Here is a 24,036-nt window from a genome sequence, read left to right on the forward strand (position 1 = left end):
ATGGACAGTGAGTAGACCATGCATTATTAAAAATGACAAAAATTCACAAAAATAGAAACTGCATTGCTGTTGGATTTTTCTCATTTCTCTTATGTTGATGTTTCTCAACAAATCCAGTAACTAAGTTAGCGGTACTGGTTCAGAAATTTGTTGAGTAAAACTCAAACTTTTCCAATTTGCACGTGGTATCATTAATTTGCCCTTTGGGCGTGTCCTGCACCCTCAGTCACCATCAATGTGTAATCATTCCACCTTCATACCTTTCCTCAGATTGCGCAGTTTTGTTTCTTTTGTTTATGTGTTTGGCTGTTTGCCGTGAATGTTAATGACTGGTAAAACCAGTTTCAATTCTCTGGTTTGCCTAGTGTGGTCATAAGTTTACTTGCAAATAATGTGTATATATAAATAAAGATTTTATGTAGTGCTGGGTTGAAGGTAGACAAGAAATTCTCCCTGGTATGTCACACAGTTTGTGTTTTAGTCTTTCTGGAAAATTTTATAATATTTTCTCTGGGGCAATATAGATAGACACGTCTTGTATCTACATAGAAAAGCTAGAGAGCTCAGGTGATTTCCATCTAACAGTATTTGTTGTTTTAGCAGCAAAAAGTGCTATTGTAATAAGTTTACCCCTATTTGTTGTGGTTAAACAGACTCATCTAGTAAGGTAAGTCTTGGTAATTGAGCTATATCAACTTTGGTGACACCAGCAAAAGTGTCAAAAACTGACTTCCAATATCCCTACAGACCAGGGCCAGACCACAGCATTTGCAAGAGATCCAACCACAATGTTACATCTGGCAAAAATATCATAATAAGTTTCAAGGAATAATTAGAAATGTTAGATTTGTACTGAATCATAACATTAACTTGAGAAAAGTTAGTTAATTTAATTAACAAAATTGAAGTTTGTAAATCTTTTCATTCAAAAGAAACAAATACTTGGTTGTAGTACTAAGAACGAAAAGAAATCTCTAAGAAAGTAAAAAAACAGTTATTTTCTTAATAATAAATGATCTTTTAACCTTATTTGGATGATGTTTTTGCTTTTGTGTAAAGAAATATTTTCATTGGTATTAAATCAAAATGCATGATTTCAACCAAGTCTTACATACAATTTGAGAAAAACGAATATATTTAGGTCCAAAATGTAGTGTAATTTTTTAAAAAGTTGATCCAGAGTACCTTTTTTTTCAGTGTAGGAATTGGTTCAACTGTGCTGATTGTCTCCTTTAGAATGTGACATTATGTGAAAATTGAAAGGTTTAACTGAATTTGCGAATACAAAATCCACACTTATCAAACACCCAGACCACAGAACATGTCCCTTTAAATTGTGTGGTCAGCTTTAATCTTAGTCTGTTGCACATAAAACTGAATATATCTCATGTTACTCTACAATATTGAATTTTGCAAATGTTTCTTTTTGTTTTGCAGGTTGAAAAGGGTTCTTTGATTTGATTCAACTTTTAATAATAGAGTTAACACAGTTTGACATTGTCAGATGGACAGTGAGTAGACCATGCATTATTAAAAATGACAAAAATTCACAAAAATAGAAACTGCATTGCTGTTGGATTTTTCTCATTTCTCTTATGTTGATGTTTCTCAACAAATCCAGTAACTAAGTTAGCGGTACTGGTTCAGAAATTTGTTGAGTAAAACTCAAACTTTTCCAATTTGCACGTGGTATCATTAATTTGCCCTTTGGGCGTGTCCTGCACCCTCAGTCACCATCAATGTGTAATCATTCCACCTTCATACCTTTCCTCAGATTGCGCAGTTTTGTTTCTTTTGTTTATGTGTTTGGCTGTTTGCCGTGAATGTTAATGACTGGTAAAACCAGTTTCAATTCTCTGGTTTGCCTAGTGTGGTCATAAGTTTACTTGCAAATAATGTGTATATATAAATAAAGATTTTACGTAGTGCTGGGTTGAAGGTAGACAAGAAATTCTCCCTGGTATGTCACACAGTTTGTGTTTTAGTCTTTCTGGAAAATTTAATAATATTTTCTCTGGGGCAATATAGATAGACACGTCTTGTATCTACATAGAAAAGCTAGAGAGCTCAGGTGATTTCCATCTAACAGTATTTGTTGTTTTAGCAGCAAAAAGTGCTATTGTAATAAGTTTACCCCTATTTGTTGTGGTTAAACAGACTCATCTAGTAAGGTAAGTCTTGGTAATTGAGCTATATCAACTTTGGTGACACCAGCAAAAGTGTCAAAAACTGACTTCCAATATCCCTACAGACCAGGGCCAGACCACAGCATTTGCAAGAGATCCAACCACAATGTTACATCTGGCAAAAATATCATAATAAGTTTCAAGGAATAATTAGAAATGTTAGATTTGTACTGAATCATAACATTAACTTGAGAAAAGTTAGTTAATTTAATTAACAAAATTGAAGTTTGTAAATCTTTTCATTCAAAAGAAACAAATACTTGGTTGTAGTACTAAGAATGAAAAGAAATCTCTAAGAAAGTAAAAAAACAGTTATTTTCTTAATAATAAATGATCTTTTAACCTTATTTGGATGATGTTTTTGCTTTTGTGTAAAGAAATATTTTCATTGGTATTAAATCAAAATGCATGATTTCAACCAAGTCTTACATACAATTTGAGAAAAACGAATATATTTAGGTCCAAAATGTAGTGTAATTTTTTAAAAAGTTGATCCAGAGTACCTTTTTTTTCAGTGTAGGAATTGGTTCAACTGTGCTGATTGTCTCCTTTAGAATGTGACATTATGTGAAAATTGAAAGGTTTAACTGAATTTGCGAATACAAAATCCACACTTATCAAACACCCAGACCACAGGACATGTCCCTTTAAATTGTGTGGTCAGCTTTAATCTTAGTCTGTTGCACATAAAACTGAATATATCTCATGTTACTCTACAATATTGAATTTTGCAAATGTTTCTTTTTGTTTTGCAGGTTGAAAAGGGTTCTTTGATTTGATTCAACTTTTAATAATAGAGTTAACACAGTTTGACATTGTCAGATGGACAGTGAGTAGACCATGCATTATTAAAAATGACAAAAATTCACAAAAATAGAAACTGCATTGCTGTTGGATTTTTCTCATTTCTCTTATGTTGATGTTTCTCAACAAATCCAGTAACTAAGTTAGCGGTACTGGTTCAGAAATTTGTTGAGTAAAACTCAAACTTTTCCAATTTGCACGTGGTATCATTAATTTGCCCTTTGGGCGTGTCCTGCACCCTCAGTCACCATCAATGTGTAATCATTCCACCTTCATACCTTTCCTCAGATTGCGCAGTTTTGTTTCTTTTGTTTATGTGTTTGGCTGTTTGCCGTGAATGTTAATGACTGGTAAAACCAGTTTCAATTCTCTGGTTTGCCTAGTGTGGTCATAAGTTTACTTGCAAATAATGTGTATATATAAATAAAGATTTTACGTAGTGCTGGGTTGAAGGTAGACAAGAAATTCTCCCTGGTATGTCACACAGTTTGTGTTTTAGTCTTTCTGGAAAATTTAACAATATTTTCTCTGGGGCAATATAGATAGACACGTCTTGTATCTAAATAGAAAAGCTAGAGAGCTCAGGTGATTTCCATCTAACAGTATTTGTTGTTTTAGCAGCAAAACGTGCTATTGTAATAAGTTTACCCCTATTTGTTGTGGTTAAACAGACTCATCTAGTAAGGTAAGTCTTGGTAATTGAGCTATATCAACTTTGGTGACACCAGCAAAAGTGTCAAAAACTGACTTCCAATATCCCTACAGACCAGGGCCAGACCACAGCATTTGCAAGAGATCCAACCACAATGTTACATCTGGCAAAAATATCATAATAAGTTTCAAGGAATAATTAGAAATGTTAGATTTGTACTGAATCATAACATTAACTTGAGAAAAGTTAGTTAATTTAATTAACAAAATTGAAGTTTGTAAATCTTTTCATTCAAAAGAAACAAATACTTGGTTGTAGTACTAAGAACGAAAAGAAATCTCTAAGAAAGTAAAAAAACAGTTATTTTCTTAATAATAAATGATCTTTTAACCTTATTTGGATGATGTTTTTGCTTTTGTGTAAAGAAATATTTTCATTGGTATTAAATCAAAATGCATGATTTCAACCAAGTCTTACATACAATTTGAGAAAAACAAATATATTTAGGTCCAAAATGTAGTGTAATTTTTTAAAAAGTTGATCCAGAGTACCTTTTTTTTCAGTGTAGGAATTGGTTCAACTGTGCTGATTGTCTCCTTTAGAATGTGACATTATGTGAAAATTGAAAGGTTTAACTGAATTTGCGAATACAAAATCCACACTTATCAAACACCCAGACCACAGGACATGTCCCTTTAAATTGTGTGGTCAGCTTTAATCTTAGTCTGTTGCACATAAAACTGAATATATCTCATGTTACTCTACAATATTGAATTTTGCAAATGTTTCTTTTTGTTTTGCAGGTTGAAAAGGGTTCTTTGATTTGATTCAACTTTTAATAATAGAGTTAACACAGTTTAACATTGTCAGATGGACAGTGAGTAGACCATGCATTATTAAAAATGACAAAAATTCACAAAAATAGAAACTGCATTGCTGTTGGATTTTTCTCATTTCTCTTATGTTGATGTTTCTCAACAAATCCAGTAACTAAGTTAGCGGTACTGGTTCAGAAATTTGTTGAGTAAAACTCAAACTTTTCCAATTTGCACGTGGTATCATTAATTTGCCCTTTGGGCGTGTCCTGCACCCTCAGTCACCATCAATGTGTAATCATTCCACCTTCATACCTTTCCTCAGATTGCGCAGTTTTGTTTCTTTTGTTTATGTGTTTGGCTGTTTGCCGTGAATGTTAATGACTGGTAAAACCAGTTTCAATTCTCTGGTTTGCCTAGTGTGGTCATAAGTTTACTTGCAAATAATGTGTATATATAAATAAAGATTTTACATAGTGCTGGGTTGAAGGTAGACAAGAAATTCTCCCTGGTATGTCACACAGTTTGTGTTTTAGTCTTTCTGGAAAATGTAATAATATTTTCTCTGGGGCAATATAGATAGACACGTCTTGTATCTACATAGAAAAGCTAGAGAGCTCAGGTGATTTCCATCTAACAGTATTTGTTGTTTTAGCAGCAAAAAGTGCTATTGTAATAAGTTTACCCCTATTTGTTGTGGTTAAACAGACTCATCTAGTAAGGTAAGTCTTGGTAATTGAGCTATATCAACTTTGGTGACACCAGCAAAAGTGTCAAAAACTGACTTCCAATATCCCTACAGACCAGGGCCAGACCACAGCATTTGCAAGAGATCCAACCACAATGTTACATCTGGCAAAAATATCATAATAAGTTTCAAGGAATAATTAGAAATGTTAGATTTGTACTGAATCATAACATTAACTTGAGAAAAGTTAGTTAATTTAATTAACAAAATTGAAGTTTGTAAATCTTTTCATTCAAAAGAAACAAATACTTGGTTGTAGTACTAAGAACGAAAAGAAATCTCTAAGAAAGTAAAAAAACAGTTATTTTCTTAATAATAAATGATCTTTTAACCTTATTTGGATGATGTTTTTGCTTTTGTGTAAAGAAATATTTTCATTGGTATTAAATCAAAATGCATGATTTCAACCAAGTCTTACATACAATTTGAGAAAAACGAATATATTTAGGTCCAAAATGTAGTGTAATTTTTTAAAAAGTTGATCCAGAGTACCTTTTTTTTCAGTGTAGGAATTGGTTCAACTGTGCTGATTGTCTCCTTTAGAATGTGACATTATGTGAAAATTGAAAGGTTTAACTGAATTTGCGAATACAAAATCCACACTTATCAAACACCCAGACCACAGGACATGTCCCTTTAAATTGTGTGGTCAGCTTTAATCTTAGTCTGTTGCACATAAAACTGAATATATCTCATGTTACTCTACAATATTGAATTTTGCAAATGTTTCTTTTTGTTTTGCAGGTTGAAAAGGGTTCTTTGATTTGATTCAACTTTTAATAATAGAGTTAACACAGTTTGACATTGTCAGATGGACAGTGAGTAGACCATGCATTATTAAAAATGACAAAAATTCACAAAAATAGAAACTGCATTGCTGTTGGATTTTTCTCATTTCTCTTATGTTGATGTTTCTCAACAAATCCAGTAACTAAGTTAGCGGTACTGGTTCAGAAATTTGTTGAGTAAAACTCAAACTTTTCCAATTTGCACGTGGTATCATTAATTTGCCCTTTGGGCGTGTCCTGCACCCTCAGTCACCATCAATGTGTAATCATTCCACCTTCATACCTTTCCTCAGATTGTGCAGTTTTGTTTCTTTTGTTTATGTGGTAGGCTGTTTGCCGTGAATGTTAATGACTGGTAAAACCAGTTTCAATTCTCTGGTTTGCCTAGTGTGGTCATAAGTTTACTTGCAAATAATGTGTATATATAAATAAAGATTTTACATAGTGCTGGGTTGAAGGTAGACAAGAAATTCTCCCTGGTATGTCACACAGTTTGTGTTTTAGTCTTTCTGGAAAATGTAATAATATTTTCTCTGGGGCAATATAGATAGACACGTCTTGTATCTACATAGAAAAGCTAGAGAGCTCAGGTGATTTCCATCTAACAGTATTTGTTGTTTTAGCAGCAAAAAGTGCTATTGTAATAAGTTTACCCCTATTTGTTGTGGTTAAACAGACTCATCTAGTAAGGTAAGTCTTGGTAATTGAGCTATATCAACTTTGGTGACACCAGCAAAAGTGTCAAAAACTGACTTCCAATATCCCTACAGACCAGGGCCAGACCACAGCATTTGCAAGAGATCCAACCACAATGTTACATCTGGCAAAAATATCATAATAAGTTTCAAGGAATAATTAGAAATGTTAGATTTGTACTGAATCATAACATTAACTTGAGAAAAGTTAGTTAATTTAATTAACAAAATTGAAGTTTGTAAATCTTTTCATTCAAAAGAAACAAATACTTGGTTGTAGTACTAAGAACGAAAAGAAATCTCTAAGAAAGTAAAAAAACAGTTATTTTCTTAATAATAAATGATCTTTTAACCTTATTTGGATGATGTTTTTGCTTTTGTGTAAAGAAATATTTTCATTGGTATTAAATCAAAATGCATGATTTCAACCAAGTCTTACATACAATTTGAGAAAAACGAATATATTTAGGTCCAAAATGTAGTGTAATTTTTTAAAAAGTTGATCCAGAGTACCTTTTTTTTCAGTGTAGGAATTGGTTCAACTGTGCTGATTGTCTCCTTTAGAATGTGACATTATGTGAAAATTGAAAGGTTTAACTGAATTTGCGAATACAAAATCCACACTTATCAAACACCCAGACCACAGGACATGTCCCTTTAAATTGTGTGGTCAGCTTTAATCTTAGTCTGTTGCACATAAAACTGAATATATCTCATGTTACTCTACAATATTGAATTTTGCAAATGTTTCTTTTTGTTTTGCAGGTTGAAAAGGGTTCTTTGATTTGATTCAACTTTTAATAATAGAGTTAACACAGTTTGACATTGTCAGATGGACAGTGAGTAGACCATGCATTATTAAAAATGACAAAAATTCACAAAAATAGAAACTGCATTGCTGTTGGATTTTTCTCATTTCTCTTATGTTGATGTTTCTCAACAAATCCAGTAACTAAGTTAGCGGTACTGGTTCAGAAATTTGTTGAGTAAAACTCAAACTTTTCCAATTTGCACGTGGTATCATTAATTTGCCCTTTGGGCGTGTCCTGCACCCTCAGTCACCATCAATGTGTAATCATTCCACCTTCATACCTTTCCTCAGATTGTGCAGTTTTGTTTCTTTTGTTTATGTGGTAGGCTGTTTGCCGTGAATGTTAATGACTGGTAAAACCAGTTTCAATTCTCTGGTTTGCCTAGTGTGGTCATAAGTTTACTTGCAAATAATGTGTATATATAAATAAAGATTTTACGTAGCGCTGGGTTGAAGGTGGACAAGAAATTCTCCCTGGTATGTCACACAGTTTGTGTTTTAGTCTTTCTGGAAAATTTAATAATATTTTCTCTGGGGCAATATAGATAGACACGTCTTGTATCTACATAGAAAAGCTAGAGAGCTCAGGTGATTTCCATCTAACAGTATTTGTTGTTTTAGCAGCAAAAAGTGCTATTGTAATAAGTTTACCCCTATTTGTTGTGGTTAAACAGACTCATCTAGTAAGGTAAGTCTTGGTAATTGAGCTATATCAACTTTGGTGACACCAGCAAAAGTGTCAAAAACTGACTTCCAATATCCCTACAGACCAGGGCCAGACCACAGCATTTGCAAGAGATCCAACCACAATGTTACATCTGGCAAAAATATCATAATAAGTTTCAAGGAATAATTAGAAATGTTAGATTTGTACTGAATCATAACATTAACTTGAGAAAAGTTAGTTAATTTAATTAACAAAATTGAAGTTTGTAAATCTTTTCATTCAAAAGAAACAAATACTTGGTTGTAGTACTAAGAACGAAAAGAAATCTCTAAGAAAGTAAAAAAACAGTTATTTTCTTAATAATAAATGATCTTTTAACCTTATTTGGATGATGTTTTTGCTTTTGTGTAAAGAAATATTTTCATTGGTATTAAATCAAAATGCATGATTTCAACCAAGTCTTACATACAATTTGAGAAAAACAAATATATTTAGGTCCAAAATGTAGTGTAATTTTTTAAAAAGTTGATCCAGAGTACCTTTTTTTTCAGTGTAGGAATTGGTTCAACTGTGCTGATTGTCTCCTTTAGAATGTGACATTATGTGAAAATTGAAAGGTTTAACTGAATTTGCGAATACAAAATCCACACTTATCAAACACCCAGACCACAGGACATGTCCCTTTAAATTGTGTGGTCAGCTTTAATCTTAGTCTGTTGCACATAAAACTGAATATATCTCATGTTACTCTACAATATTGAATTTTGCAAATGTTTCTTTTTGTTTTGCAGGTTGAAAAGGGTTCTTTGATTTGATTCAACTTTTAATAATAGAGTTAACACAGTTTAACATTGTCAGATGGACAGTAAGTAGACCATGCATTATTAAAAATGACAAAAATTCACAAAAATAGAAACTGCATTGCTGTTGGATTTTTCTCATTTCTCTTATGTTGATGTTTCTCAACAAATCCAGTAACTAAGTTAGCGGTACTGGTTCAGAAATTTGTTGAGTAAAACTCAAACTTTTCCAATTTGCACGTGGTATCATTAATTTGCCCTTTGGGCGTGTCCTGCACCCTCAGTCACCATCAATGTGTAATCATTCCACCTTCATACCTTTCCTCAGATTGCGCAGTTTTGTTTCTTTTGTTTATGTGTTTGGCTGTTTGCCGTGAATGTTAATGACTGGTAAAACCAGTTTCAATTCTCTGGTTTGCCTAGTGTGGTCATAAGTTTACTTGCAAATAATGTGTATATATAAATAAAGATTTTACATAGTGCTGGGTTGAAGGTAGACAAGAAATTCTCCCTGGTATGTCACACAGTTTGTGTTTTAGTCTTTCTGGAAAATGTAATAATATTTTCTCTGGGGCAATATAGATAGACACGTCTTGTATCTACATAGAAAAGCTAGAGAGCTCAGGTGATTTCCATCTAACAGTATTTGTTGTTTTAGCAGCAAAAAGTGCTATTGTAATAAGTTTACCCCTATTTGTTGTGGTTAAACAGACTCATCTAGTAAGGTAAGTCTTGGTAATTGAGCTATATCAACTTTGGTGACACCAGCAAAAGTGTCAAAAACTGACTTCCAATATCCCTACAGACCAGGGCCAGACCACAGCATTTGCAAGAGATCCAACCACAATGTTACATCTGGCAAAAATATCATAATAAGTTTCAAGGAATAATTAGAAATGTTAGATTTGTACTGAATCATAACATTAACTTGAGAAAAGTTAGTTAATTTAATTAACAAAATTGAAGTTTGTAAATCTTTTCATTCAAAAGAAACAAATACTTGGTTGTAGTACTAAGAACGAAAAGAAATCTCTAAGAAAGTAAAAAAACAGTTATTTTCTTAATAATAAATGATCTTTTAACCTTATTTGGATGATGTTTTTGCTTTTGTGTAAAGAAATATTTTCATTGGTATTAAATCAAAATGCATGATTTCAACCAAGTCTTACATACAATTTGAGAAAAACGAATATATTTAGGTCCAAAATGTAGTGTAATTTTTTAAAAAGTTGATCCAGAGTACCTTTTTTTTCAGTGTAGGAATTGGTTCAACTGTGCTGATTGTCTCCTTTAGAATGTGACATTATGTGAAAATTGAAAGGTTTAACTGAATTTGCGAATACAAAATCCACACTTATCAAACACCCAGACCACAGGACATGTCCCTTTAAATTGTGTGGTCAGCTTTAATCTTAGTCTGTTGCACATAAAACTGAATATATCTCATGTTACTCTACAATATTGAATTTTGCAAATGTTTCTTTTTGTTTTGCAGGTTGAAAAGGGTTCTTTGATTTGATTCAACTTTTAATAATAGAGTTAACACAGTTTGACATTGTCAGATGGACAGTGAGTAGACCATGCATTATTAAAAATGACAAAAATTCACAAAAATAGAAACTGCATTGCTGTTGGATTTTTCTCATTTCTCTTATGTTGATGTTTCTCAACAAATCCAGTAACTAAGTTAGCGGTACTGGTTCAGAAATTTGTTGAGTAAAACTCAAACTTTTCCAATTTGCACGTGGTATCATTAATTTGCCCTTTGGGCGTGTCCTGCACCCTCAGTCACCATCAATGTGTAATCATTCCACCTTCATACCTTTCCTCAGATTGTGCAGTTTTGTTTCTTTTGTTTATGTGTTTGGCTGTTTGCCGTGAATGTTAATGACTGGTAAAACCAGTTTCAATTCTCTGGTTTGCCTAGTGTGGTCATAAGTTTACTTGCAAATAATGTGTATATATAAATAAAGATTTTACGTAGCGCTGGGTTGAAGGTGGACAAGAAATTCTCCCTGGTATGTCACACAGTTTGTGTTTTAGTCTTTCTGGAAAATTTAATAATATTTTCTCTGGGGCAATATAGATAGACACGTCTTGTATCTACATAGAAAAGCTAGAGAGCTCAGGTGATTTCCATCTAACAGTATTTGTTGTTTTAGCAGCAAAAAGTGCTATTGTAATAAGTTTACCCCTATTTGTTGTGGTTAAACAGACTCATCTAGTAAGGTAAGTCTTGGTAATTGAGCTATATCAACTTTGGTGACACCAGCAAAAGTGTCAAAAACTGACTTCCAATATCCCTACAGACCAGGGCCAGACCACAGCATTTGCAAGAGATCCAACCACAATGTTACATCTGGCAAAAATATCATAATAAGTTTCAAGGAATAATTAGAAATGTTAGATTTGTACTGAATCATAACATTAACTTGAGAAAAGTTAGTTAATTTAATTAACAAAATTGAAGTTTGTAAATCTTTTCATTCAAAAGAAACAAATACTTGGTTGTAGTACTAAGAACGAAAAGAAATCTCTAAGAAAGTAAAAAAACAGTTATTTTCTTAATAATAAATGATCTTTTAACCTTATTTGGATGATGTTTTTGCTTTTGTGTAAAGAAATATTTTCATTGGTATTAAATCAAAATGCATGATTTCAACCAAGTCTTACATACAATTTGAGAAAAACAAATATATTTAGGTCCAAAATGTAGTGTAATTTTTTAAAAAGTTGATCCAGAGTACCTTTTTTTTCAGTGTAGGAATTGGTTCAACTGTGCTGATTGTCTCCTTTAGAATGTGACATTATGTGAAAATTGAAAGGTTTAACTGAATTTGCGAATACAAAATCCACACTTATCAAACACCCAGACCACAGGACATGTCCCTTTAAATTGTGTGGTCAGCTTTAATCTTAGTCTGTTGCACATAAAACTGAATATATCTCATGTTACTCTACAATATTGAATTTTGCAAATGTTTCTTTTTGTTTTGCAGGTTGAAAAGGGTTCTTTGATTTGATTCAACTTTTAATAATAGAGTTAACACAGTTTAACATTGTCAGATGGACAGTGAGTAGACCATGCATTATTAAAAATGACAAAAATTCACAAAAATAGAAACTGCATTGCTGTTGGATTTTTCTCATTTCTCTTATGTTGATGTTTCTCAACAAATCCAGTAACTAAGTTAGCGGTACTGGTTCAGAAATTTGTTGAGTAAAACTCAAACTTTTCCAATTTGCACGTGGTATCATTAATTTGCCCTTTGGGCGTGTCCTGCACCCTCAGTCACCATCAATGTGTAATCATTCCACCTTCATACCTTTCCTCAGATTGCGCAGTTTTGTTTCTTTTGTTTATGTGTTTGGCTGTTTGCCGTGAATGTTAATGACTGGTAAAACCAGTTTCAATTCTCTGGTTTGCCTAGTGTGGTCATAAGTTTACTTGCAAATAATGTGTATATATAAATAAAGATTTTACATAGTGCTGGGTTGAAGGTAGACAAGAAATTCTCCCTGGTATGTCACACAGTTTGTGTTTTAGTCTTTCTGGAAAATGTAATAATATTTTCTCTGGGGCAATATAGATAGACACGTCTTGTATCTACATAGAAAAGCTAGAGAGCTCAGGTGATTTCCATCTAACAGTATTTGTTGTTTTAGCAGCAAAAAGTGCTATTGTAATAAGTTTACCCCTATTTGTTGTGGTTAAACAGACTCATCTAGTAAGGTAAGTCTTGGTAATTGAGCTATATCAACTTTGGTGACACCAGCAAAAGTGTCAAAAACTGACTTCCAATATCCCTACAGACCAGGGCCAGACCACAGCATTTGCAAGAGATCCAACCACAATGTTACATCTGGCAAAAATATCATAATAAGTTTCAAGGAATAATTAGAAATGTTAGATTTGTACTGAATCATAACATTAACTTGAGAAAAGTTAGTTAATTTAATTAACAAAATTGAAGTTTGTAAATCTTTTCATTCAAAAGAAACAAATACTTGGTTGTAGTACTAAGAACGAAAAGAAATCTCTAAGAAAGTAAAAAAACAGTTATTTTCTTAATAATAAATGATCTTTTAACCTTATTTGGATGATGTTTTTGCTTTTGTGTAAAGAAATATTTTCATTGGTATTAAATCAAAATGCATGATTTCAACCAAGTCTTACATACAATTTGAGAAAAACAAATATATTTAGGTCCAAAATGTAGTGTAATTTTTTAAAAAGTTGATCCAGAGTACCTTTTTTTTCAGTGTAGGAATTGGTTCAACTGTGCTGATTGTCTCCTTTAGAATGTGACATTATGTGAAAATTGAAAGGTTTAACTGAATTTGCGAATACAAAATCCACACTTATCAAACACCCAGACCACAGGACATGTCCCTTTAAATTGTGTGGTCAGCTTTAATCTTAGTCTGTTGCACATAAAACTGAATATATCTCATGTTACTCTACAATATTGAATTTTGCAAATGTTTCTTTTTGTTTTGCAGGTTGAAAAGGGTTCTTTGATTTGATTCAACTTTTAATAATAGAGTTAACACAGTTTGACATTGTCAGATGGACAGTGAGTAGACCATGCATTATTAAAAATGACAAAAATTCACAAAAATAGAAACTGCATTGCTGTTGGATTTTTCTCATTTCTCTTATGTTGATGTTTCTCAGCAAATCCAGTAACTAAGTTAGCGGTACTGGTTCAGAAATTTGTTGAGTAAAACTCAAACTTTTCCAATTTGCACGTGGTATCATTAATTTGCCCTTTGGGCGTGTCCTGCACCCTCAGTCACCATCAATGTGTAATCATTCCACCTTCATACCTTTCCTCAGATTGTGCAGTTTTGTTTCTTTTGTTTATGTGTTTGGCTGTTTGCCGTGAATGTTAATGACTGGTAAAACCAGTTTCAATTCTCTGGTTTGCCTAGTGTGGTCATAAGTTTACTTGCAAATAATGTGTATATATAAATAAAGATTTTACGTAGCGCTGGGTTGAAGGTGGACAAGAAATTCTCCCTGGTATGTCACACAGTTTGTGTTTTAGTCTTTCTGGAAAATTTAATAATATTTTCTCTGGGGCAATATAGATAGACACGTCTTGTATCTACATAGAAAAGCTAGAGAGCTCAGGTGATTTCCATCTAACAGTATTTGTTGTTTTAGCAGCAAAAAGTGCTATTGTAATAAGTTTACCCCTATTTGTTGTGGTTAAACAGACTCATCTAGTAAGGTAAGTCTTGGTAATTGAGCTATATCAACTTTGGTGACACCAGCAAAAGTGTCAAAAACTGACTTCCAATATCCCTACAGACCAGGGCCAGACCACAGCATTTGCAAGAGATCCAACCACAATGTTACATCTGGCAAAAATATCATAATAAGTTTCAAGGAATAATTAGAAATGTTAGATTTGTACTGAATCATAACATTAACTTGAGAAAAGTTAGTTAATTTAATTAACAAAATTGAAGTTTGTAAATCTTTTCATTCAAAAGAAACAAATACTTGGTTGTAGTACTAAGAACGAAAAGAAATCTCTAAGAAAGTAAAAAAACAGTTATTTTCTTAATAATAAATGATCTTTTAACCTTATTTGGATGATGTTTTTGCTTTTGTGTAAAGAAATATTTTCATTGGTATTAAATCAAAATGCATGATTTCAACCAAGTCTTACATACAATTTGAGAAAAACAAATATATTTAGGTCCAAAATGTAGTGTAATTTTTTAAAAAGTTGATCCAGAGTACCTTTTTTTTCAGTGTAGGAATTGGTTCAACTGTGCTGATTGTCTCCTTTAGAATGTGACATTATGTGAAAATTGAAAGGTTTAACTGAATTTGCGAATACAAAATCCACACTTATCAAACACCCAGACCACAGGACATGTCCCTTTAAATTGTGTGGTCAGCTTTAATCTTAGTCTGTTGCACATAAAACTGAATATATCTCATGTTACTCTACAATATTGAATTTTGCAAATGTTTCTTTTTGTTTTGCAGGTTGAAAAGGGTTCTTTGATTTGATTCAACTTTTAATAATAGAGTTAACACAGTTTGACATTGTCAGATGGACAGTGAGTAGACCATGCATTATTAAAAATGACAAAAATTCACAAAAATAGAAACTGCATTGCTGTTGGATTTTTCTCATTTCTCTTATGTTGATGTTTCTCAACAAATCCAGTAACTAAGTTAGCGGTACTGGTTCAGAAATTTGTTGAGTAAAACTCAAACTTTTCCAATTTGCACGTGGTATCATTAATTTGCCCTTTGGGCGTGTCCTGCACCCTCAGTCACCATCAATGTGTAATCATTCCACCTTCATACCTTTCCTCAGATTGCGCAGTTTTGTTTCTTTTGTTTATGTGTTTGGCTGTTTGCCGTGAATGTTAATGACTGGTAAAACCAGTTTCAATTCTCTGGTTTGCCTAGTGTGGTCATAAGTTTACTTGCAAATAATGTGTATATATAAATAAAGATTTTACATAGTGCTGGGTTGAAGGTAGACAAGAAATTCTCCCTGGTATGTCACACAGTTTGTGTTTTAGTCTTTCTGGAAAATGTAATAATATTTTCTCTGGGGCAATATAGATAGACACGTCTTGTATCTACATAGAAAAGCTAGAGAGCTCAGGTGATTTCCATCTAACAGTATTTGTTGTTTTAGCAGCAAAAAGTGCTATTGTAATAAGTTTACCCCTATTTGTTGTGGTTAAACAGACTCATCTAGTAAGGTAAGTCTTGGTAATTGAGCTATATCAACTTTGGTGACACCAGCAAAAGTGTCAAAAACTGACTTCCAATATCCCTACAGACCAGGGCCAGACCACAGCATTTGCAAGAGATCCAACCACAATGTTACATCTGGCAAAAATATCATAATAAGTTTCAAGGAATAATTAGAAATGTTAGATTTGTACTGAATCATAACATTAACTTGAGAAAAGTTAGTTAATTTAATTAACAAAATTGAAGTTTGTAAATCTTTTCATTCAAAAGAAACAAATACTTGGTTGTAGTACTAAGAACGAAAAGAAATCTCTAAGAAAGTAAAAAAACAGTTATTTTCTTAATAATAAATGATCTTTTAACCTTATTTGGATGATGTTTTTGCTTTTGTGTAAAGAAATATTTTCATTGGTATTAAATCAAAATGCATGATTTCAACCAAGTCTTACATACAATTTGAGAAAAACGAATATATTTAGGTCCAAAATGTAGTGTAATTTTTTAAAAAGTTGATCCAGAGTACCTTTTTTTTCAGTGTAGGAATTGGTTCAACTGTGCTGATTGTCTCCTTTAGAATGTGACATTATGTGAAAATTGAAAGGTTTAACTGAATTTGCGAATACAAAATCCACACTTATCAAACACCCAGACCACAGGACATGTCCCTTTAAATTGTGTGGTCAGCTTTAATCTTAGTCTGTTGCACATAAAACTGAATATATCTCATGTTACTCTACAATATTGAATTTTGCAAATGTTTCTTTTTGTTTTGCAGGTTGAAAAGGGTTCTTTGATTTGATTCAACTTTTAATAATAGAGTTAACACAGTTTGACATTGTCAGATGGACAGTGAGTAGACCATGCATTATTAAAAATGACAAAAATTCACAAAAATAGAAACTGCATTGCTGTTGGATTTTTCTCATTTCTCTTATGTTGATGTTTCTCAACAAATCCAGTAACTAAGTTAGCGGTACTGGTTCAGAAATTTGTTGAGTAAAACTCAAACTTTTCCAATTTGCACGTGGTATCATTAATTTGCCCTTTGGGCGTGTCCTGCACCCTCAGTCACCATCAATGTGTAATCATTCCACCTTCATACCTTTCCTCAGATTGTGCAGTTTTGTTTCTTTTGTTTATGTGTTTGGCTGTTTGCCGTGAATGTTAATGACTGGTAAAACCAGTTTCAATTCTCTGGTTTGCCTAGTGTGGTCATAAGTTTACTTGCAAATAATGTGTATATATAAATAAAGATTTTACGTAGCGCTGGGTTGAAGGTGGACAAGAAATTCTCCCTGGTATGTCACACAGTTTGTGTTTTAGTCTTTCTGGAAAATTTAATAATATTTTCTCTGGGGCAATATAGATAGACACGTCTTGTATCTACATAGAAAAGCTAGAGAGCTCAGGTGATTTCCATCTAACAGTATTTGTTGTTTTAGCAGCAAAAAGTGCTATTGTAATAAGTTTACCCCTATTTGTTGTGGTTAAACAGACTCATCTAGTAAGGTAAGTCTTGGTAATTGAGCTATATCAACTTTGGTGACACCAGCAAAAGTGTCAAAAACTGACTTCCAATATCCCTACAGACCAGGGCCAGACCACAGCATTTGCAAGAGATCCAACCACAATGTTACATCTGGCAAAAATATCATAATAAGTTTCAAGGAATAATTAGAAATGTTAGATTTGTACTGAATCATAACATTAACTTGAGAAAAGTTAGTTAATTTAATTAACAAAATTGAAGTTTGTAAATCTTTTCATTCAAAAGAAACAAATACTTGGTTGTAGTACTAAGAACGAAAAGAAATCTCTAAGAAAGTAAAAAAACAGTTATTTTCTTAATAATAAATGATCTTTTAACCTTATTTGGATGATGTTTTTGCTTTTGTGTAAAGAAATATTTTCATTGGTATTAAATCAAAATGCATGATTTCAACCAAGTCTTACATACAATTTGAGAAAAACAAATATATTTAGGTCCAAAATGTAGTGTAATTTTTTAAAAAGTTGATCCAGAGTACCTTTTTTTTCAGTGTAGGAATTGGTTCAACTGTGCTGATTGTCTCCTTTAGAATGTGACATTATGTGAAAATTGAAAGGTTTAACTGAATTTGCGAATACAAAATCCACACTTATCAAACACCCAGACCACAGGACATGTCCCTTTAAATTGTGTGGTCAGCTTTAATCTTAGTCTGTTGCACATAAAACTGAATATATCTCATGTTACTCTACAATATTGAATTTTGCAAATGTTTCTTTTTGTTTTGCAGGTTGAAAAGGGTTCTTTGATTTGATTCAACTTTTAATAATAGAGTTAACACAGTTTGACATTGTCAGATGGACAGTGAGTAGACCATGCATTATTAAAAATGACAAAAATTCACAAAAATAGAAACTGCATTGCTGTTGGATTTTTCTCATTTCTCTTATGTTGATGTTTCTCAACAAATCCAGTAACTAAGTTAGCGGTACTGGTTCAGAAATTTGTTGAGTAAAACTCAAACTTTTCCAATTTGCACGTGGTATCATTAATTTGCCCTTTGGGCGTGTCCTGCACCCTCAGTCACCATCAATGTGTAATCATTCCACCTTCATACCTTTCCTCAGATTGCGCAGTTTTGTTTCTTTTGTTTATGTGTTTGGCTGTTTGCCGTGAATGTTAATGACTGGTAAAACCAGTTTCAATTCTCTGGTTTGCCTAGTGTGGTCATAAGTTTACTTGCAAATAATGTGTATATATAAATAAAGATTTTACATAGTGCTGGGTTGAAGGTAGACAAGAAATTCTCCCTGGTATGTCACACAGTTTGTGTTTTAGTCTTTCTGGAAAATGTAATAATATTTTCTCTGGGGCAATATAGATAGACACGTCTTGTATCTACATAGAAAAGCTAGAGAGCTCAGGTGATTTCCATCTAACAGTATTTGTTGTTTTAGCAGCAAAAAGTGCTATTGTAATAAGTTTACCCCTATTTGTTGTGGTTAAACAGACTCATCTAGTAAGGTAAGTCTTGGTAATTGAGCTATATCAACTTTGGTGACACCAGCAAAAGTGTCAAAAACTGACTTCCAATATCCCTACAGACCAGGGCCAGACCACAGCATTTGCAAGAGATCCAACCACAATGTTACATCTGGCAAAAATATCATAATAAGTTTCAAGGAATAATTAGAAATGTTAGATTTGTACTGAATCATAACATTAACTTGAGAAAAGTTAGTTAATTTAATTAACAAAATTGAAGTTTGTAAATCTTTTCATTCAAAAGAAACAAATACTTGGTTGTAGTACTAAGAACGAAAAGAAATCTCTAAGAAAGTAAAAAAACAGTTATTTTCTTAATAATAAATGATCTTTTAACCTTATTTGGATGATGTTTTTGCTTTTGTGTAAAGAAATATTTTCATTGGTATTAAATCAAAATGCATGATTTCAACCAAGTCTTACATACAATTTGAGAAAAACGAATATATTTAGGTCCAAAATGTAGTGTAATTTTTTAAAAAGTTGATCCAGAGTACCTTTTTTTTCAGTGTAGGAATTGGTTCAACTGTGCTGATTGTCTCCTTTAGAATGTGACATTATGTGAAAATTGAAAGGTTTAACTGAATTTGCGAATACAAAATCCACACTTATCAAACACCCAGACCACAGGACATGTCCCTTTAAATTGTGTGGTCAGCTTTAATCTTAGTCTGTTGCACATAAAACTGAATATATCTCATGTTACTCTACAATATTGAATTTTGCAAATGTTTCTTTTTGTTTTGCAGGTTGAAAAGGGTTCTTTGATTTGATTCAACTTTTAATAATAGAGTTAACACAGTTTGACATTGTCAGATGGACAGTGAGTAGACCATGCATTATTAAAAATGACAAAAATTCACAAAAATAGAAACTGCATTGCTGTTGGATTTTTCTCATTTCTCTTATGTTGATGTTTCTCAACAAATCCAGTAACTAAGTTAGCGGTACTGGTTCAGAAATTTGTTGAGTAAAACTCAAACTTTTCCAATTTGCACGTGGTATCATTAATTTGCCCTTTGGGCGTGTCCTGCACCCTCAGTCACCATCAATGTGTAATCATTCCACCTTCATACCTTTCCTCAGATTGTGCAGTTTTGTTTCTTTTGTTTATGTGTTTGGCTGTTTGCCGTGAATGTTAATGACTGGTAAAACCAGTTTCAATTCTCTGGTTTGCCTAGTGTGGTCATAAGTTTACTTGCAAATAATGTGTATATATAAATAAAGATTTTACGTAGTGCTGGGTTGAAGGTAGACAAGAAATTCTCCCTGGTATGTCACACAGTTTGTGTTTTAGTCTTTCTGGAAAATTTAATAATATTTTCTCTGGGGCAATATAGATAGACATGTCTTGTATCTACATAGAAAAGCTAGAGAGCTCAGGTGATTTCCATCTAACAGTATTTGTTGTTTTAGCAGCAAAAAGTGCTATTGTAATAAGTTTACCCCTATTTGTTGTGGTTAAACAGACTCATCTAGTAAGGTAAGTCTTGGTAATTGAGCTATATCAACTTTGGTGACACCAGCAAAAGTGTCAAAAACTGACTTCCAATATCCCTACAGACCAGGGCCAGACCACAGCATTTGCAAGAGATCCAACCACAATGTTACATCTGGCAAAAATATCATAATAAGTTTCAAGGAATAATTAGAAATGTTAGATTTGTACTGAATCATAACATTAACTTGAGAAAAGTTAGTTAATTTAATTAACAAAATTGAAGTTTGTAAATCTTTTCATTCAAAAGAAACAAATACTTGGTTGTAGTACTAAGAACGAAAAGAAATCTCTAAGAAAGTAAAAAAACAGTTATTTTCTTAATAATAAATGATCTTTTAACCTTATTTGGATGATGTTTTTGCTTTTGTGTAAAGAAATATTTTCATTGGTATTAAATCAAAATGCATGATTTCAACCAAGTCTTACATACAATTTGAGAAAAACGAATATATTTAGGTCCAAAATGTAGTGTAATTTTTTAAAAAGTTGATCCAGAGTACCTTTTTTTTCAGTGTAGGAATTGGTTCAACTGTGCTGATTGTCTCCTTTAGAATGTGACATTATGTGAAAATTGAAAGGTTTAACTGAATTTGCGAATACAAAATCCACACTTATCAAACACCCAGACCACAGGACATGTCCCTTTAAATTGTGTGGTCAGCTTTAATCTTAGTCTGTTGCACATAAAACTGAATATATCTCATGTTACTCTACAATATTGAATTTTGCAAATGTTTCTTTTTGTTTTGCAGGTTGAAAAGGGTTCTTTGATTTGATTCAACTTTTAATAATAGAGTTAACACAGTTTGACATTGTCAGATGGACAGTGAGTAGACCATGCATTATTAAAAATGACAAAAATTCACAAAAATAGAAACTGCATTGCTGTTGGATTTTTCTCATTTCTCTTATGTTGATGTTTCTCAACAAATCCAGTAACTAAGTTAGCGGTACTGGTTCAGAAATTTGTTGAGTAAAACTCAAACTTTTCCAATTTGCACGTGGTATCATTAATTTGCCCTTTGGGCGTGTCCTGCACCCTCAGTCACCATCAATGTGTAATCATTCCACCTTCATACCTTTCCTCAGATTGCGCAGTTTTGTTTCTTTTGTTTATGTGTTTGGCTGTTTGCCGTGAATGTTAATGACTGGTAAAACCAGTTTCAATTCTCTGGTTTGCCTAGTGTGGTCATAAGTTTACTTGCAAATAATGTGTATATATAAATAAAGATTTTACATAGTGCTGGGTTGAAGGTAGACAAGAAATTCTCCCTGGTATGTCACACAGTTTGTGTTTTAGTCTTTCTGGAAAATGTAATAATATTTTCTCTGGGGCAATATAGATAGACACGTCTTGTATCTACATAGAAAAGCTAGAGAGCTCAGGTGATTTCCATCTAACAGTATTTGTTGTTTTAGCAGCAAAAAGTGCTATTGTAATAAGTTTACCCCTATTTGTTGTGGTTAAACAGACTCATCTAGTAAGGTAAGTCTTGGTAATTGAGCTATATCAACTTTGGTGACACCAGCAAAAGTGTCAAAAACTGACTTCCAATATCCCTACAGACCAGGGCCAGACCACAGCATTTGCAAGAGATCCAACCACAATGTTACATCTGGCAAAAATATCATAATAAGTTTCAAGGAATAATTAGAAATGTTAGATTTGTACTGAATCATAACATTAACTTGAGAAAAGTTAGTTAATTTAATTAACAAAATTGAAGTTTGTAAATCTTTTCATTCAAAAGAAACAAATACTTGGTTGTAGTACTAAGAACGAAAAGAAATCTCTAAGAAAGTAAAAAAACAGTTATTTTCTTAATAATAAATGATCTTTTAACCTTATTTGGATGATGTTTTTGCTTTTGTGTAAAGAAATATTTTCATTGGTATTAAATCAAAATGCATGATTTCAACCAAGTCTTACATACAATTTGAGAAAAACGAATATATTTAGGTCCAAAATGTAGTGTAATTTTTTAAAAAGTTGATCCAGAGTACCTTTTTTTTCAGTGTAGGAATTGGTTCAACTGTGCTGATTGTCTCCTTTAGAATGTGACATTATGTGAAAATTGAAAGGTTTAACTGAATTTGCGAATACAAAATCCACACTTATCAAACACCCAGACCACAGGACATGTCCCTTTAAATTGTGTGGTCAGCTTTAATCTTAGTCTGTTGCACATAAAACTGAATATATCTCATGTTACTCTACAATATTGAATTTTGCAAATGTTTCTTTTTGTTTTGCAGGTTGAAAAGGGTTCTTTGATTTGATTCAACTTTTAATAATAGAGTTAACACAGTTTGACATTGTCAGATGGACAGTGAGTAGACCATGCATTATTAAAAATGACAAAAATTCACAAAAATAGAAACTGCATTGCTGTTGGATTTTTCTCATTTCTCTTATGTTGATGTTTCTCAACAAATCCAGTAACTAAGTTAGCGGTACTGGTTCAGAAATTTGTTGAGTAAAACTCAAACTTTTCCAATTTGCACGTGGTATCATTAATTTGCCCTTTGGGCGTGTCCTGCACCCTCAGTCACCATCAATGTGTAATCATTCCACCTTCATACCTTTCCTCAGATTGTGCAGTTTTGTTTCTTTTGTTTATGTGTTTGGCTGTTTGCCGTGAATGTTAATGACTGGTAAAACCAGTTTCAATTCTCTGGTTTGCCTAGTGTGGTCATAAGTTTACTTGCAAATAATGTGTATATATAAATAAAGATTTTACGTAGTGCTGGGTTGAAGGTAGACAAGAAATTCTCCCTGGTATGTCACACAGTTTGTGTTTTAGTCTTTCTGGAAAATTTAATAATATTTTCTCTGGGGCAATATAGATAGACATGTCTTGTATCTACATAGAAAAGCTAGAGAGCTCAGGTGATTTCCATCTAACAGTATTTGTTGTTTTAGCAGCAAAAAGTGCTATTGTAATAAGTTTACCCCTATTTGTTGTGGTTAAACAGACTCATCTAGTAAGGTAAGTCTTGGTAATTGAGCTATATCAACTTTGGTGACACCAGCAAAAGTGTCAAAAACTGACTTCCAATATCCCTACAGACCAGGGCCAGACCACAGCATTTGCAAGAGATCCAACCACAATGTTACATCTGGCAAAAATATCATAATAAGTTTCAAGGAATAATTAGAAATGTTAGATTTGTACTGAATCATAACATTAACTTGAGAAAAGTTAGTTAATTTAATTAACAAAATTGAAGTTTGTAAATCTTTTCATTCAAAAGAAACAAATACTTGGTTGTAGTACTAAGAACGAAAAGAAATCTCTAAGAAAGTAAAAAAACAGTTATTTTCTTAATAATAAATGATCTTTTAACCTTATTTGGATGATGTTTTTGCTTTTGTGTAAAGAAATATTTTCATTGGTATTAAATCAAAATGCATGATTTCAACCAAGTCTTACATACAATTTGAGAAAAACGAATATATTTAGGTCCAAAATGTAGTGTAATTTTTTAAAAAGTTGATCCAGAGTACCTTTTTTTTCAGTGTAGGAATTGGTTCAACTGTGCTGATTGTCTCCTTTAGAATGTGACATTATGTGAAAATTGAAAGGTTTAACTGAATTTGCGAATACAAAATCCACACTTATCAAACACCCAGACCACAGGACATGTCCCTTTAAATTGTGTGGTCAGCTTTAATCTTAGTCTGTTGCACATAAAACTGAATATATCTCATGTTACTCTACAATATTGAATTTTGCAAATGTTTCTTTTTGTTTTGCAGGTTGAAAAGGGTTCTTTGATTTGATTCAACTTTTAATAA

This window comes from Salminus brasiliensis, chromosome 2 (genome assembly GCF_030463535.1).
Source record: "Salminus brasiliensis chromosome 2, fSalBra1.hap2, whole genome shotgun sequence".
Classification (NCBI taxonomy): domain Eukaryota; kingdom Metazoa; phylum Chordata; class Actinopteri; order Characiformes; family Bryconidae; genus Salminus; species Salminus brasiliensis.